An 18,737-nucleotide genomic window follows, 5' to 3' on the forward strand; every position below is an offset into this window, starting at 1 on the left:
TCAGTGTTCTTGGGGAAAGTTGCCATCACAGGCAGCCTGGACACCAGGCAGGGTTGTGCACCGCCTTAAAGTGTGTGTGCACACCTTGGTTATTGCAGCTGATGGTGTGGACTGGCCCCAGGGGCAGACCCCCCGGATACCATCAAAGGGAGATGGACCTCCCCCTTCCCAGTCGAGCACTAAATTTCTTCCCACAGGCTCCTCCTCCTTCGTTTTCTTATCTCAGTCTTATCCTGAAACTGTAGAGATGGGAGATGAGCAGCGAGGGCTAAGTGTTCAGAAGGGTCCAGAGTCCCTCCGTGGTCATGCCGGGACCTCCTAGGTTCAGGGTGCTTTTCCCTGGAAAACCCCTGCCAGGATGAGTCTGCAATGCCCAGCATAAGGAGAGCGCAAATACACTCTGCTCTGTTGCTGGATGGCGGGGTTTAACTCTCAGCTCCGCACTAAACGGGCTGTGTGACCTCACCTCTCCGTGCCTGTTTTCTGCAGAGTCTGCAGAGTGAGACTCCTTATTGTGTGGACACTTCAAGATGGTGAGGATGCTGGGTTCTGAGGTGCACGCAGGAGCCGCACGTGATGCCAGGTGCCCAGCACTGTGCAGCTGTAGCTGTGACGGGCAGTGACTGCCCCATGCTCCGTGCTGGACAGGAAACCCAGTGCTCCGCGTCAGTGGGCTCTGCTTCATGGCAGAAAAGAATCGGCACCCTCCCTGTTCTTCAGATGTGCGCTGAGAGCAGGTTCAGGGAGAGGTCGAGGGTTCAGGGTCCAGAGCCAGGTGGCTGGGGCTGGACACCCACGCCCGCCACTCCCCCTGCCCCCCCCACTGGGTGAGCCTGGCCGTGGTGATGGAGCTGCTCTGTGCCTCCGCTTCCCCCTCTGCGCGTTGTATAAAGACATGCCCTTTTGTCTACAGTTGTTGAGGCGCTTAAATGAGATAACACAAAATTACCCCAGTCCTCAGCGTACAGCAGATGCTGGCGTGCAGGGTGGTATGTGCAGATGTCCTATGAGAAAGTGACCGTGTACAACTGGTTCTCGAGTGCAGGAACGGACCCACTGATAGGAACTCGGAGGATGACTCCGTGGGTTCAGCTAACCAGCTCTAACCGGGCACTGACTGTGTACCAGCTGCCAGCTGACTCCCGGGAGCGGGCTGAAGAAGCCCCCCTAACCCCCTCCCCGGCCTCTGGGAAGCGTGAGGGGCTGGGGGTCCTGGGCGGGGGCCGCGGGGCAGGAGCGAACGCGCGGTGCCAGGGGCGGAGGTGGGGCTCGGTGCGGCTTCACGCGAAAGCTTTTCAAAGCCCGGATTCTGAAGGGCTTCCTGTTTTCTCAACCTAGGAAGCCAAGAGGAGTCAATCCTCAATGGAAACTCTCCACCGCCTCAAGTTTTCTAAAAATAACAGCTGGGCAGAACCGCTGGCAGCGCCGCGCTCACCAGAAGGGTCGTTTCCCTCCTCGGGTCTGCGGGGCGGCCAAGCCCCCGGCCCGGTGGACAGGGCCCACCCCGGCTCTCAGCCCGCGGGCTCTGGGCCCCGGGCCCCGCGCGCCCCCGGCCGGCCCTCTGGGGAGAGGAACCTTTCGGAAACCTCAGGGCTCCGCCCCTGCCGTGGCCGAGAACTTCTCGCGCAGAAGCGGAGGTGGGTGGTGCCCACGGCTGTGGCCTCAGGGGCTCTGGATAAAGTGTGGGCTCCACGTTCCTCGAAAGGGGGGTCTCAACAGGACCACCTCACCCCGACTTGAGAGGCCCCACCTCTGCGACCTCGAGCCCTGGGGTGGGAGGGGAGAGGCGCCGCTGCCCTGCGCTGACTCTGGATGGATCTCCTGATGTCAGCAGGCAGCTGACATCATGTGTCCCTCCGCGGCCCTGCCGCCTCTTCTCTGTCCCATCTCAGCCTCCCTTCCTCAGTCCAGCCCCCTGCATGCTTTGCTGTCGCTGTTTAGTCGCCAAGTCATGCCTGACTCTTTGTGACCCCAGGGACTGCAGCCCATCAGGCTCCTCCCTCCATGGGATTTCCCAGGCAAGAATACTGGGGTGGTTTGCCATTCCCTTCTCCAGGGGATCTTCCAGACCCAGGGATTGAACCCACGTCTGCTGCATTACAGGCGGATTCTTTACCACTGAGCCCCCAGGGAAGCCCCTACCACGTGCTAAAGGTCCCCTTTACCCCAGAGCCCTGCCCTGGGCCCCTGTTTCCCCTGGTCTAGTCCCCACTGTGACCTGCCTCCTGTCGCCCTCCCGCACCCCCGCAGCCAACCACGGGCTTGCGCTCTGCGTGCTCTCCAGGCCGGGTGTGTGCCTCCTGCCTCTGCCCAGTTGCCGGTCTCCTCGCCTCTTCTGCTTTTCTCCCTCACTTCACTAAGGCTCTGCTTGGCCCCGGCCCTGGGGACAAGCAGCAGAGACCCCCGACCCCCCACCCATGGAGCTCAGTCTCCTCCATGTACCAGTTCCCGGCAGTTCCCGATCCTAGTTCTTCAGTTTTCTTGTTCCCTCACAGCACCCCGGGCTCGTGAAGATGCCTTGGTACATGGGGAGCACTCAGTAACATATTAATGAGAAAGCAGAGCTTAGCGAGAGGCTCAGTAGCCTCAGGACACTCTGTCCACACCGGGATTTGGCTCCAGGTCGGACTCTGAGGTCTGAGTGTGGAAGCCCAGTCTTCCAGGTCACTCCCATCAGCATGTGAGCGTCCTGGGCACCCACCGCATGCCACCTCCTCCCAAATCCGGCTACGAGCAGTTCTCCAAATGGCTCCTCTCCCTGTCCATATCCTGACTTCCCTCCTGCCCCTCTTCCTGAGTATTACCTTTGCCTGGAAGCCACCTTACGTTCCTTCCCTGGGGTCCTGACTCCCTCCGGAAGCAAACACTGAGTCCTCCAGGCTCTCTGCCCCTCCTGGGCCACCTTATCCGAGTCACCTGTCTGCTCGCTGAACCGTGCACAGCAGCACGCATCTTAGCCCACCATGAGGACCCTACACCACCAGCCCGGGCCACCTGGTTTTTCTCTTATCCAGATGACAGATGGGTTGTTGGTAGGTTGCTTGCCTGGAGCTTCTTCTCTGTTAAAGAATAGAAGCTGTTCACTTTTTTTCAGAGCTGTGTGCCAGGCACTGTACCAAGCCCTCAGTTACTTCTCAGACCACACCTAGCAATACAGTCATCCTCATTTTGTAGACGGAGAAAGACAGGCAGTCACCTGGCATAGCAGATGAAGGGGGAGGGATCAGGATTTGAACCCACAGCCCATTTTATTAACCTGTACATTCATTATATGGCTTCACCTTATGGGTAAAGAGACTGCTGTGAAGCTTGCTGGCCATCACCTTTCTTCTGGGGCCCTGGAACCCTTAGCATCATTTGTATGAGTCAGGAAAGACCAGGGCAACCTCTGCTAGGTGAATGAGCAGAGGCGTGTGTGCTGAGTGGTTAAGGTGGTCACTGAGAATCACTTTCTTGGAACAGAATTGAGGCCAGCAGCGTTCAGTCTGCCACAGACACCGCTGACCTTTTGTTACCCTTATAGAGAGGGGCCGTGATGAAAACACGGATGTCGCACACAGCTACAACCTCAGGGTGACTTCTAAACGGGACACCCAGGGCTGAAACCAGAAAGAAAAGACAGACAGATGGAAGTATATAAAAATTATACATTTTTCTTTAAAACACCATAAAAGAAATATGTAATGTTTCCAGGTTACATGACAAAGGTCATTTATATATAAAGAGATACTACAAATCAATAATAATCCTAATAGCTACAGACATAAAAAGAATATAGCAGGGGTTAAAAAACTTTTTCTATAAAGGGCCAGATAGAAATATTTTCAGCTTTATTATAGCCCCTTACTCAGTATCTCAGCTCTGCTTAAAAAAAAAAAAAAAATGAAAGCAGCCACATAATATGTGAGCAAATGGGCATGGCTGTGTGCCAATAAAACTTTGTTTAACGAAACAGGCTGGGGGCCACATTTGACCTGAGAGAGAGTCCCCCAGCTTTAGTAAACAAACACACCAACGGTAAAGAAGAAAAGGAAAGCAGAGTGTGTTTTCTTTCCCTACTTTTCAGGGGTACCAGTCCGGGGAATCAATGCCTTTTACTAGGATTGTTCATCAAACAACTCTGGGTTAATTAGTGTTCAATTTCTTGAAACTAATTTCTGCTAGCACCCCACTCTGCCTCAGGAATTTTCCGGTTCACTTGCGGGCCGGGACACCTGCATGCCGACTTCCTTCTCCGAACTGAGCTCGGAGGTTCTCCAGCTTCAGCTTGCCAGAGAATGGCCACTCAGGGTTGCACACACAAACCCACACAGATAGACCAGAGGTGCCACTTAAAACTTTCCAGGGAATTTTGACTATTCTAGGCTTTCTTCCCTTTAACTGCTGACTTTGGAACTTAATCCCCTGAGAAAGAAGCACCGGGAAGGAGGGGACTGGCCTCATCCTGTTTCTCTCCCAAACCTCAGGCATGTTTTCCCAAGTCTGGTCAGACCGTGTGCGGGCCCTCGAGAGCCCAGGGCAGCCAGAGAGTGGCTCCCGGAGCAGGGAGGCCGCGCGCTCGAGGCTCGAGTCTGCGAGTTTCGCTCCCGGAGCAGGGTGCGCTGACGGGGCGGCCAGCCCCCTGCGGGCCTGCTCCTGCGCTGGCTGCTCTTTTCCCTCCGGGGCCCGAGCAGCGCCAGCGAGGTGGCTGGACCCCAGGGCAGCCGAACCAGAAGGCCTGTGCTGCACTCTCCGGGTGTGTCCCCCTCTTGCCCCAGCTGCGCTCAGGGAAAGCCACTCTGAAGGCCAGGCATGAGCTCCAGAGCTGGCCTGCTGTGTCCTGAGCACCAGGCCCGACTGCCCCACGAGCGGGCGGAAAGGGGGCCGTTGCCAGCGGGGGACATTGCTTCCCCTGTGACTGGGGTTTCACAAAGCTTTTCACTTGCTAAGTGCCTCCACAGCCTTTCTCCCCTCCCAGCCATCCCCATGGGCTCTGGAGGCACTGAGAGCTGGGGAAGAGCTTTCTAGAAGGCCCAGGCTTCAGAGGCTCAGTGGAAAGGACAAAAAGCCCCTTGATGAGGCCTGTAGCCCAAAGCTGTGGGTGGGGTCTGAAGAGTTACGTGATGGTAAGTCCCCTCTGAGGCCATGCAGAGCAGAGGCAGCCTGCCAGCGTTCCCGGGCCCCTGCGAGGTCACAAGCATTGCCAAGTTCTAAGATCAGGGAGGGAAGAAGCACGTTCAGGAGGCTCTTTGACAGCTGGCTGAGTCTGAGCACTGATCCTTAGCTGCATTTTTGTCATCCTGGCCCCCGGATGCAGACTTCGCGGGTGGGACTCTTAGTTCCCGCTGGGTGTCCAGTCAAGGGCCACTGATGTTAATGGTGCCTTTGCACTGTCGATGGTGTTTGAGAGTCACTGGTGGGGAATGTGCTGGGAAACCCTCCCCCTGCTAAGGTTCACGCTGCTGCTGGGAAGTTTTGGTACGTCTTGGCGGCCGTCCTTCTCTGGGAAACAGGGTTTGGGATGTCAGCTCCACCGTGTGTGCTGATGGAGGTGACACTGGATAGTTATTTTTATTGGGTTTTCAGCGTGGGACGTGTGATGCTGCTGAGGCCTCTGGGTCTGGCCTGTGATGGAGGGAACCCGCTTTCACTGACAAATGGACGATTAACACATCAATGACCAGGGGATTTCTGCAGAAACTAATGCCTGTGGCTGAAATGCGTCTCCTGTCAATGTCTTTAAAAAGTCACAGCCCAGTAGAACATCAAGAGGCACATAAGCCAGAAATACTGGCACTGGCTGGCCTCTGGCGAGCCCTCACCATGTGCTGGGTACGGTGCGCCCTCCCTGATTCTAACCACCTGCAGGCGAGTGAATAACAGCAGTGGCAGCTGAGGCGCAGGAAGGTAAAGGGCGAGGTAAAGGCCCCGCCCCAGGTGGGCTCTACCCCCAGAGCCTCCTGCTCCGGTGCAGTCACCTGGGCTCTGCACAGGCCCAGATTCCAGGGTTGGCGGTGGAGGGGGGATCTCCTGAGCTCAGTGGGAAAACCACACACAGCTCTAGCCTAGGTCCAGAGCCTGGTTTCCCATTCAGAAGTCGAGTGGTGGGTTAACCCCTTCCAAAGCACTGAAGAAGGCCCCTTGGGGGAGGTGGAGCTTTGAGTTGACGACGGGACTGGAGACGACCCAAGTACTGGGCACCTCCAGAGGTTTCTGATCTGACTGCCCCCCTCTCGTTCCCCAGTGCAGAACGCCCCATGACTGATGGAGAACACGTTCCCTCACTGCAAACACCACACACGGGGTACAAAACCGCCAGGGAGCTGACTCAGGGCGGGAGCAGAGCTTCCAGAGGCTGGGACCCAGCTCTGCTGCCTCCTCCCTGGAAGAGGGTGCTGGGTCCCCTGGGAGAGCATGCAGGCACCCCTTACCTCGTAGCCACCCCCTACGCCCCACCCAGCCACTGGCTCCAGCCTCCGAGAATCTCAGGTATGTTCCCTGGGGGTGGTGGGGTCTAGCCCTCAAGAGTAGGAAATGTTGGAAAATGAGAGGGCCTTCAGGTGGTAGAGTTTTCCTTTAATTAAAAAAAAAAATCAAGGTAAGGAAACACACAGCTGGAAAACAAAAGAAAAGGCAGAAGATATCAATTACCTTTAACTTTGATTTCTCGGATCAAAGATCACAGTCATTCTGTTTCATAATATGTTTTGTATCCAGCTAAGGTGTGTGTCTATCAGCTCTGAAAAAGATTTGCAAAACCATTTTTGAGAAGAAAAAAAAAATCACCTCTATTACACTTCCAACTCATGCTAATATTATCCATTTAATGAGTAGCTGTTGACCCAGGGCCTCTCAGAACCCAGAATAGAATTCAACCCTCTGGCCATAGTTTAAGCCCCCAATTCTGTATGGTCTTAACATCTGAGCCAGAATTCACCCCAAACCAGGGTAATATCACTGAGATGAGGGACTTGGTACAAAGAAACAGGAATCTCTGAAATCAAAGTTCATCAGCAAAGGTAACAGTAGTTTTTTTTTTTTTTTTTTTTTTTCTGTAAAGTGAGACAAAATGACTGTATTGCCAGTATGCCGTGCAATTTCAAATCATGGCCAGCTAAAGAGATAACACTGGCAGATCAGAAAATCAGAATCTGATGACGCAGCTACTCAAAATGTAACCAGCCTCCTGCAGGCTTTTCTGTCTACGCTACATTTGACCCCTGCTTCCTCCGCAAGAGAGAGACAACCTCAGTGGGCATGCAAATTCTTACCCCTGTACACTTTCTTCCTGTTTTTCTCTGGTTGACAAGTTACTATTTTTATAGTCCCTGCCCAACTGAAGGTGCTCAGCAAGGAGATGGGAGCTTTGTATTTCACAGGCTTTCAGTTATATCCCATTCTCACTTCCATTTTAAATAGCCCCGCTCTGTAGCTGTAACATGCCGACAGCTTTCAAAGTACCGGTTTTCTCAATCCCTCTTTAAAGTGGCCAAATTAGAAGACCAGAGTGCGTTTTGAGTGCTTGATTCAGAAGTATTTTCTGGGATTAGTTTCTTGCAGGGAATGACCTCGCCTTTCCCTAGATGCAGCCTTATTTACATCCTTAGGTAAACCAGGAGAGTCTCTCAAAAAGGCACGAGCGCCCTGCATGCTCATCCGCAAGGCAGAGGACACGCAACAGTGAGGTCGCGTCTGCAGTTCCAGGCAGTCCCGTGTGCTGGGCTCCGGTCAGGGCTGATCTGATTGGGACTGGCTGGGTTAGGCACAGGCTGCTGCTCACCCCCCTGCTCCTCCTCCGTAGTGGCCGGGAACACAGTTGGGACCATGCATTTCAGGTCCTCTCCTGAAGCGGAAAAGCCCACAGGCGGCTCCCTCACCCTCTCTCCTGTCTCTACTACTACACACTGGCTGGTTCCAAATCCAAGGCAGACGGCTGTCTGACCGTTCACCACTCAGGGCCTTAAAATGACCAAAGGACTGTTTTCAGCCCAGACCTCACCCCTGAACTTCAGACTTAGATATCAAACTGCCCTCGAGGCATTCAAAACTTCACAGTCAAAACCCGTCCCCTGATCGTCACCGCCATCGCCCCCAGCACCCTGCTCCTCTCCTTCCATGGTAGGAAACGTGCCCGCCCTCCTTCCGGTCGTTCAGGTCAATCTTGGTCACAGCCCACATCCTCTCCAGATAGAGATGCTCCTGGGTCTGCCCTCAAAGTCTGCCCAGAAACTAAGCCTCCCCCACCTCTTGTCTGGCCCCAGGACTGGCCCTCCCCCGTCTCTGTGCTTCTATTCAGGGTTCCTGGTCCTCCCCTCAACCCAGCTGGTCTCTTGGCACTTAAGGCACAACATATGGCCTTGGTGGTTGCTCCTGGAAAAAAATGGCTCCAAGGTGCTAACATGGCCAAGATGTTTGCACTTTATCCACCAATTCAAGCGGGCTTCCCTGGTGGCCCAGCAGTAAAGCATCCACCTGCCAATGCAGGAGACACGGGTTTGATCCCTGGATCGGGAAGATTCCTGGGGAAGGAAATGACAACCCACTTCAGTATCCCTGCCTGCGAAATCCCGTGGACGGAGGGGCCTGGTGAGCTATAGTCCATGGGGTCACAAGAGCTGGACGCAACTGAGCAACTGAACAATGGCAACCGTTCAAGTTGCACTGAGTGCGGGCAGGCACCGTGTACATGTCCAAGGTCACACCGTTGGAGCCGCACTTTTGAATCAAGGTGAAACCCCTGCAGCAGCAGCAGGTCCCCCAGGAGCCCAGGGCTGCCCCAGCTCCACACCCGTCCCCCTGTCAAGAGTTCAGAGAGTTCATAAAACATCACACTGATCGGTTTGGTTGCAGACTTTTGAGGTGCAACTTCCTGTTCAGTTATGAATTTTCACCTTTGATCGTCTGCTGCTTGGTGGAAGGCAGGCACTAGGAGCCAGAGGCAGGGCCTGTCTCAGTTCAGCCAAGACCTTGACCACAGCCCTCCCACTCTGCAGGGGGTTGCCCACGCCCCTTCCTTCCTCCTTAGTTATCTCTGGGGGCGGGGGCTCTGATGACCACTTCTCCGGCCACGTTCCTGAGGCAGAGAAGGATGGAGCGGGCCATCCAGGAGCTGTCCTGGCTCCGCGAGTGCTAGTCCCAGATCAGGACTCCTCACACGCGTGAGATCATCGAGCTGCCCTGGGGACGGGTGAAAATGCAGTTTTGCAGCAGCAGGACTTGACATGAAAGCGCTCAGGCAACGTGATGTGAAGTCTGACAACCTCAGCCTGAGCCTCCGTTTCCCACACAGCGGGGATCAGGACACCTCCTTGGAGACCCTGCTGGGAGACGCAGCTGCCTTAGTCACAGGCAGATGCTCATGAGCTCAGCCGTACAGACCGTAAAGAAGAAAGACGGAAGGACGAGAAGAAGCTGTGGAGGGAGGCAGGTCAGCCCGTTCCGTGCTCCCCAGGAACCAAGAACACAGCTCTGTTTCCCTATGTGGCTAAAGATGAAGTCCACGCCATTGGTCAGCTGTTAGTAATGTGGACACGGAGAGAGAAGGCAGCGTTTAGAGTTTCGACGCGCTCCCTCAGCGACACCAGGAAACCACCCAAAGGCAGGGAAAGAGGCCGCTGGTCCCGGAATCGCTGCCCCTCTTTTGCAGTCTTCTATGAGGCTACCGCTGAGGGCCAACAGAGTGATGATGGGCACTTTTCCAGTCCTCAGCATAAATCAGTGAATTGTCCTACTAGTCTCGTGGATTTAGGATACGGATTAGGAATGGTTCATTGATTATCACAGATAATCAAGACGAAAGCGCAGGGTGTTAGCAGATAAGACACAAACTCAGTCTGTCACCTGGCAAGTTCTACAACAAGCTTCCAGCCTCCTGAGACCACAGCACACATCTGAAGGGGATGGCGTTCAGTGGGAAGTCTGCGTCAGAGGAGGCAGGCTGCTCTTGGTGGGGGCTGAGTCACTTAAGTCGTTTCCAACTCTTTGTGACCCCAGGGACTGTAGCCCTCCAGGCTCCTCTGTCCAGGGAATTTCCCAGGCAAGAATACTGGAGTGGGCTACTACTTCCTTCTCCAGGGCTCTTTCCAACCCAGGGATTGAAGCCGGGTCTCCCGCATTGGTGGGCAGATTCCCTCTCACTGAGCCGCCAGGGAAGCCCGGACTGGTCGTGGTGGTGGTGAAGTCGTTGAGTCGTGTCCGAGTCTGCGACCCCACGGACTGTGGCCTGCCAGGCTCCTCTGTCCATGGGGCTCTCGAGGCAGACTGGTCTTGGGAATGTTCAGTTTAGCGATTTTATAATGGAAACTCCAGGGTCCCTCCCAACCAGTACAGAATGTGATACTGTTTTCTCCATCCCCCGCTTTTTCCATGATTACACATCAACTTACCATCTAGGGAGAAACTTTCTCTAAGCTAGACAAACTCAGCCTCTCTCTAAGCTACCCTGCCCTACCAGGAAGGCACCAACCAGCTGTATCAACTGAGACCTGAGCTGAGCTGAGCTCTTCTGCCCCGTCCTTTCCTCCAATTCAGCAGAATTTCTTCCGATTACACGTAGCTAAAGAGGCACCTCTCCTATCAAGCAACCGCACGGCCTCTAAGGTAGCAACCACAGGCAGGAAAGCATTCTGAACAAACCACGCTTGCCTCCTCGTCCCCTGCCACTTCATCCTGGCCTTGGCCCCAGAGCTCTGCTGAGCGGCATCAGCCACAAAGCAAGCACTGCACAGTGGGCCGTTGCCTTTAAAACAAAACGAAAGAGAAGCACTTGTCACTCCGTCCAGTTGAGATTCGGGAGAGAGTGATCCAAACCCACAGCTCAGCCTGCAACCACAAATGAGATGATAAAATAAATACCTAATTGTTTGGGAAGCCAGCTTTGTCTTTGGAGGTTAGAGGCATTAACCAAGCATTTCTGTGAGGATGTCTGTGTCTCCTTAGCCTTGCCTGTGCGGGAGAGGGGACTGAGGCGGGTCAGACAAGCCAGGTGGGTGAGCAGGGGAGCGCGGGGCAAGAAGACACCGCTCCATCCTGAGCCCCGTTCCTCGTGTCACACAAGTGCGCGGAAGTCCTTTGAGGCCTCTGAGAAAAAGTCCAAACCCGCAGGCCTGCCTCGCGCCACCTTTCCTTCAAAAACCAGCACAGCTCCTGCTGCTTTGAAAGGATTCACTGGCTATTTGCTGAATCACCTAGTCTCATCTCCACCTTATCCTTCCATCAGTTCACCTTGCAGATTGTTCTGTCCTGCCATGTGTCATGACCCGCTGACCACACAGCCCACCCCCTACTCCCCCCAACAAGAAGGACACCCTTACATTTATCCATGTGTTTCTAGAGCCTGATCTAAGCCCACTGCCCACAAGGAGGCATCCTGGACACTTCATGCTCCATCAGGCTTAGGCATTTGGTCCTGAAATTGGCCCCCGAAAATTTTCAGCAACATCTGTCTCCCTCTCGAGGTCCTCAGCCCAGTTTGGTGTAAGAACTGACAGACCTCAATGTCTGTCCAGCGAATGCTGTCTCTGCATGCACCTGGCGAGCCCGCACCGTGGAGCCCCTTGGACAGCCTGCTCGCGGCCTGCCTGGGGAGGAGGAGGATGGGCGGGGCCAAGGAGCTGGGCGACCACGAGGTACATCTGGGGCCCGGGCTCCCCAGCCACCCTGTGCAGGCCAAGAAGCCACTGGCTGCCTGGACCAAGCAGGTACCAGACCCTAAACTTTTCCCTGTGAGAGTCACAGGTCCGGGCCTGGCATGGACAGCTCGCACCTCACAGAGCCCTTGGAGTGCGCAGCGAGGACTGTGTGTGTGACATCACCCCAGGTGTCCCTCAGATACCTTAACTCTCCCAGGACACGTGAACAGAACCCCAACTCCTGACTCAGGCCCCTCAATCAAACCTTCACCTTGCTCGGACAGCACAGTTTGTGCTAGGGACCCAACTGTGTCCCACAGCGTGCCATGTGGAAGCCCGGACCCCCAGTGCGATGGTGTTTGGAGGTGGGCCTCTCCAGTCTCTGGAATTCTGCTATGACAGCTGCTCTGCCCAAGACCACTCTCTGATATCTCTGCATGCGCCCCACCCCGGGCAGGCGTCTGCCAGCTTGGCACCCAGGGTCACGGTCGGGGCAAGTGAGCTCACGGGTGTGAGCAAGAAGCAGGCGCTGTGGGGCCCCGGCGTGCTCCCCAGCGCCACACACACCCCAGCGAAGCCGCCTCTCCCTGCTGAGCACCCGGCCTCTCTGAACACAGCCAGCCTTGACTGAGGCCCGGTTCCTCCGGCCAACAGCCCCCTTCCCCTCCCACCCTGACCTCTCCGGTGTGGCCTTTCTGTGTCTGGCGGGGTCGTACGTGTTCAGGGTGGTGGCCACGGCTGCCGGGTGCAGGGGCTGAGTGCCGTGGGGAGGGACCTACACCCAGGGCAGAGCCACAGGGAAGCACCAGCGGGGAGCCAGGCTGCCGGGGTCCAAGTCCGGCTGGCTCGCCCGGCCACGGACTTGAGGCAAGCCTTGACCCACTCTGCACCTGCCCTGCAGAAAGTGGGCGATGCTGGTTCTTAATCTGAGAGGGAGTTTTACCAGTTTTAGAGGGAATCAATGAGTTGACACAGGTGCTGTAGACAGCATCCAGCGTGTTGCAAGCACCCCCCGACACACATTCACCGATGAAACGGGAGCCAATTGCTTCACTTCGTGGACCTCAGTTTTTCAACTGTGAAATGAGCGTCTCTTAGAAAGACAGTCGGAACAATGCAAGGTAACAGAAAACCCCATGTTGGCCTCCATTCCAATTAACATGGTTAGTGTGTACTAGTCTACCTCACACAAAACATTTGGTTAACAGATTGAATTGATGGGTGACCAGGCCACCTTCTCTCACCAAAGCACTTTCACCTTGGAAGCTGCTTCTGAGTTTGCAGCGTGGGTGGGTCTGAGGTCAGCCGGGCCCCCAGAAATGCATTTTCACATCCTGCCGAGAGGGCCCTCCTGCCCCCACCCAGGCCACCCTCCACAGTGCGCCGGCTGCACTGGGCCAGCAGCACGCACAGCGGCCTCTGAGTCACCAACTTTCTGCAAGCCAGAGGCCCCGGAAGCCAAGTCCCTCAGCAGCCCCAGCGTCTCACCAGCAAGACCGCGGGGCCTACGAAAAAAGTGCTCCACCTCGTCCCAAACTGTCCTCAGCTCTCAGGATGAGTAAACACGGCGCTTCTGAGGCTCCGGTTTCGAGTAAGAAGCCGAGGTGCTAACTGGGTGGAGGGCAGGTCGGTGGCTGGCAGCCAAGAAGGTGCCAAGCACTGGGGGGGAAGGTGCCCTGAGCTGAGCCAGCCTCCGGGGACGTGTGCCAGTGCTCACAGAAGCCTAGCACTAGCTGGGCCAGAGCGAAGCCTGCCTTTCCCTCGCACATGGTTACCACGGTGACGGCTCCTGACTGGCGGGGAGGGCCAGCATGGCTCAGGCAGAAGGACCCTGTATCTTGAAGCTCAGGACATGGTAGCATCAGCCCCTCGCTGGGTTGTCATCACCCCATGAAAGCAGGGACCTCGTCTCTCACTCACTGCCGTAACCCCAGCACCAAGGACAGAGCCTGGCACACAGCAGGTGCTCAGTAAATGTTCTTGGAGAGACAGCTGAGTCAATGAATGAGAGACAAACTCCTGACTGTTTTAGATTTAACCAGAATTTGCCCGGTTAATCCTGGTTTTTGATGGCCTCCAGAGGCTGGTCTGAAACCCCAGTTAATCGGAAGGGTGAAGGTCAGCTGTTCTGTTAGCTGCAGATGAAGCCTTCAGAAGCGAGAGATGGCAGGACTTCTGTGGTGGTCCAGTGGTTAAGGATTTGCCTTTCAACACAGGGGAGTAGAGTAATAATTTTATGCAGAAAAATAGTAATTACCATTATTTTTAAATTTTATATCACACTTTCTATCACACTCCACGTATAATTATTTAATTATAATTAAATAGACCGGGGAGATGCCCTCAGTCTGCTCTGGTAGTCCTACAGATTAGGTATTAACTGTTCCCATTTCACAGGTGATGAAACTGAGGCACAGAGAGATTAAGGGTCATATACAACTTATACAGATGCTAAGTCACAGAGTCAGAATTTAAACCTACGCCAGTGTGCCTCAAGCTACCGGAGATGGGAATTCTTTCGTGATTATCATGTGGCAGTCAGAACTTGCTTCTTTGAATGCACCTCGGAGCAGAGACTGGTCCTTGGGAGACCCCAACTTTGATCAGGGTTATACAGTAGAAGTCACCCATCGAGTATTCAAGGAAAACTGAGAGTGCACTAACATAGCATTAACTGTAGTTAATCTAGGGGATGAGATTTAATAAGCAAAGAGTGCTTGGCCCCTTTGGGGCCACAAGGCCAAGCCTGGGGCACAAACCTAAAAGGTGAGACGGTGCTGGATATCCCTAAGACTTAACGCACAGCCAAGGCCTGGGGCTCAGCGAGACATGCAGGACTTGCCTGGTGGTTCAGTGGTTAAGAATCTGCCTTCCAAGGCAGAGGACGCAAGTTCGACCTCTGGTTGAGGAGCTAAGATCCCACGTGCTGTGGGGCCGCTAAGCCATCGTATCGCAACTACTGAGCCCACGTGCTCTAGAGCCCACACTCCACAGGAGACGCCCACACGCCACTGAAGAACCCACGCAGCCGAAACAGAGCGAGACGGCAGCTTCCCAGGTGTGACTAGAGCCGTCCCCGCTGGCTTCTGTTGGCAATAATCTCCAGCAGAAGAGGGAAGCTGAAGCCCGCTCCCTACAAACCCACCAGCAGCCTGTGTGTCCAGACCTGAGAGAGCCTGTGCCCGCCCGCGGCGTCGCTCTGGCTCTGGTGGCACAGGAGGCATCCTCTCTCCATCTTAGCCTCCCAGGCAGGGGCCCGTCTGACGGGGAGATCCGGGCGATCCCAGAAGGTGACAGAGGTGAGGGGCTGCCCGGCCGCAACTCTCCACAGCTGGACACCCGCTGGCCTTCCGTAAGAATCCCATTTGGATGAACTCTCACCAGCCAGCACCAACCCCCTGCTGTGGCCCACGGGTCCCACTTGACCTCGGCAAAGGCCGTCCCTTTAACAGCGAAGCTGACGCACTTCTCTTCCTCACTGTCCTCGGCGCCCCTCCCAGCCCGCCTTCTACGCTCCAGGTGCGCCAGGCCCACTCCGGCCCCAGGGCCCCTGCACTTGCTGCTACCACTCCAGGGATGCTCTGCCCGTAGAGATCGGCAGGCGTCCCTCAGCAGGATCTCTGCTCGTGTCCCCTCTGGGACGCTCGCCTTCTGGAACAGCAGCGCCCCCGCCACTCTCCATGCCCCTCGGCCCTACCTCACCTTTGGACATAGTGCTTGTTCTAGCTGGGGTTACCATGAGACCACGAGCTCAAGGAGAGCAGTGTGGTCCCTGCAGAATCCCCAGCAGTGGACAATAAGCAGCTGGATGAATGGCCAAGTGAGAGAGGGAACAAACGAATGGACCAACTGTGGCTTCTGAGTGCTGGTGACCCAGCGTTGACTCCATCGTGGTCAAACGTGGGGTGCTGTACCCGTCTCTGCAGAGCGGATGCCAAGAGAAAGAAATCATGTTTTGCTGTCCTAGGGGAAAATCCAGGGGCTCTGAGCTGTTGCCTCCTTATCTGACCGGTGGAGTCCCAGCTCCAGAGTCCCACACGGACCATGGCCCCCAGAGCACCTCGTACCAAGCTCGATACACAGTTGGCGTGATAAATGACGCCGTGAACAGGCTTAAGACGCAACTGTGGGATCTTTGTTTTCCACTCTGTCCAGCTTCAAGGAGGAGAAACTGTTTCTCCATTTGTGAGCGTCTCTGTTCTGAGTGCATTTCACATGCCAGCTGGGATGTGGCTACAAATTGCCCACGAAAAGACCTTAGCAGGAGGCAGGTTTCTAATAGCAGCCTAGCCTCAGGAAACTGGAGACACTTAGAGATACGAGGGTCAGCTTTCCAGCTACAGCCCTCCATCATCCCAACCCTGGGAACGTGTCCCTTGCGGCCACTGAGCTTCTAGGGGAGGAGGTGGGTGTGGGGACCACAGTGATGAATTTGTGCGGTGCAGTGCGGCCCATGTGGCAGGGCCAGGGGCCAGAAGGATAGCAAGCCCCTGCGAGAGTGGGCGCGCACTTTACTTCTCTCCTAGCAGATACCCTTGAGCAGGTTTGAGAAGGAGCCCATAAACACACAGTCCTGTACAGTGTCCATTTTCCCCAAGTTGAACAAAGGATTCGATGATCTCAAGTTCACATCAGGATTCAATGCCATTCTGTCAAGCCTGACAAGCTGACCCTCTTAACGTATCTGCAGAAAAGCCAAAAGACACTTACTAGGGAATGACCAGCTGGTGACTAAACCTACCCAAAATCAAGAATATCTACAAGGTGGCTGTGATTAAGAACTGTCACTGGGGACAAACTCTATGGAGCAAAGCTGAGAGACCAGGAAGGCGCCTGCACTCACTTGAAAACACTGTTTACAACACTGACGGGTTACAGGCCCGTAAGGAAAGGATGGACTTCTCCACGGATGAGCTGGGACCACCCCTCATCCACATGGAAAGCAAGGAAATGAGAACCTTACTTTGTTTTGGACACGACAGTCGAATTCGGGTGGATTACAAACTTAAGTGTGAAAGGTAAGACCGTGATGTAAGTGGAAGACAATTTAGAAGCGTCACTCTCTGTCATCCAGGGAGAAAGAGACTTCCTAGACCGGTTCTTCCGGCTCGAGGAGCTTCACAATCACTGGCAGGCTGGTAAAAGCGCTGACTGCTGGGCCCAACCCTCGTGTTTCTGATTCAGCAGGTCTGGGATGGGCGGGGCCCAAGAATTTGCACTTCTGACACGCTCCCAAGTCACACAGGTGCTGTGGGTCCAGTGACACATTTTCAGTAGCACCGTCCCAGACGATGCTCAGAAGGCGCAAACCTTTTCAAAGATAAATGTTAACTGTTACAAACTGCTGTTCGTGGAGAGACAGCATCTCGCCCACACAAGTTGTGCAAACACTCGAGTAATCGTACAGTATCAAACGGTGGGAGGATGCGGAGCCAGGGAATGAATGACTTCTCCAAGGCTGACGGGAGTATAAACTGGTACAACCGCTTCCAAAGACACTTTGGTGTTGTTGACTAACGCAGCAGAAGGGGACGCCCAGTGACCAAGCAATTCCACTTGTAAGTACAACCCAACAGAAACTCTTCTGTGTGCAGAGAACGGACATTCTGGAAACCACTGTTCTACCAGCATAGGGGTAAAAAAACACCAGAAACGACCAAATGTCCACAATCCATAGAGTGGACTGATGAGCTCTACGGTGGACTACGACACGGCAGAGAAAAGAAGCGCAGCTACAAAAACGACAACCTATGAATGCCAAGGAACGTCATGCTGAGGGAAAAAGCAAGCTGAGAAAACTAGTTACAGCGTGACCGCATTCATGTAAAGTTCCTAAGCATTCAAGACCCGTGCCGCTCAACATCCTGCTCAGAGAGTCAAACAGGTGGTGAAATAATTTTTTTTTTTAAAGCAAAGAGACAAACACAAAATTGAGTGAGGATAGCAATAAGTCTAAGGTGGTAGGGAAGAAAAAATACACTCAAAATTCTGTGCTCCAGGAGCTCGACCTGGTGACGTGTGACCACCTAGGACGAGGCGCGTGGGCGGGCGTTCAAGAGGGATGGGGCACGTGTATACTTACGGCTGATTCACACTGTTGTCTGGCGGAAGCTGACACAGTATTGTAAAGTAATTATCCTCCAATTCAAAATTTTTCCCAAAAAAATAGTGAAAAAAAAAAAACCTCTGTGCTCAATCCAGGCTTGGAGCATCATGATATGACCGCTGAGGAAGAGAGACAGCAGACCCAAGCACCTCTGATGGAGGAACACACCACAACTTAGGAGGGAGCCTCACCCGAAGCGTCAAACCCAACCTGATCCAGCGCTCGCTTCCCTCCTGACTTACAGGAAATGCTGAGGACGGAGCAACAGTGATCGACGGCACCGAGGAGCTGCAGCCGACAAAACCCAGGCTACGTGCAGGCCACCTGTTTCTCCAAAGCAAGGAGAGCTAGGGGAGAAGATGAAGGGTGCCCGGACAGGCCAGAGAAACAGAAAAACCCATTTCAACAGTCGAGACAAACCATGGGGAAAGGGCATTTATGAGGCAGCCGAGAACCTGAGCACTGAGTCTGACAGTGAAGATTTTAGCATACTATATATATAAGATGGGTTTCCCAGGTGGAACAGTGAGTGGTAGAGGATCCACCTGCTAGTGCAGGAGACTCGGATTCCGTTCCTGGGTCGGGAAGATCCCCTGGAGTAGGAAACGGCAACCCGCCCCAGGGTTCCTGCCTGGGGAATCCCATGGACAGAGGCGCCTGGTGGGCCCCAGTCCACAGGTTGCAAAGAGTTAGATGCGACTGAGTATACACACACACATATATAAAATAGAATATCTGTGTGCAATTAAATCACTTTGTTGTCTACCTGCAGCTAACACAACATTGTAAATGAACGATACTACAATTTTAAAAGTTTTTAATAAAAAAAAAATAGCCAAAAAAAGAGGTTCACTGTGAGAATGAAAATCAGAAGTTTTTTTTTAAAGACTCCTCCTGTAGAGAAACAGAACTGAAAGATTTGCAAATACAAAATGTTTTAGAAGGCAGAAGAGTACAAAGACAATGATTATGCTCTTTTTCTTTACACTTGGGGTAGGTACACAGTATTCATTTGTATTATT

At 54.2% G+C, this 18,737-nt stretch overlaps 1 long non-coding RNA gene across 4 annotated transcripts in view; it reads right to left on the reverse strand.

Moving 5' to 3' along the window:
• Positions 1-18,737, reverse strand: part of NFATC2 — a 156,291-nt gene that overhangs the window by 5,127 nt on the left and 132,427 nt on the right. For 2 of the 4 annotated variants that reach the window (XR_001919090.1, XR_001919088.1), the window contains exon 10: positions 6,631-6,718. The exons of the other annotated variants lie outside the window; for them this stretch is intronic. This is a non-coding gene — a long non-coding RNA (nuclear factor of activated T-cells 2). The remainder of the gene's footprint in view (positions 1-6,630; positions 6,719-18,737) is intronic. 4 annotated transcript variants of the gene reach the window in all.

Source organism: Capra hircus, chromosome 13 (assembly GCF_001704415.2).
Source record: "Capra hircus breed San Clemente chromosome 13, ASM170441v1, whole genome shotgun sequence".
NCBI lineage: Eukaryota > Metazoa > Chordata > Mammalia > Artiodactyla > Bovidae > Capra > Capra hircus.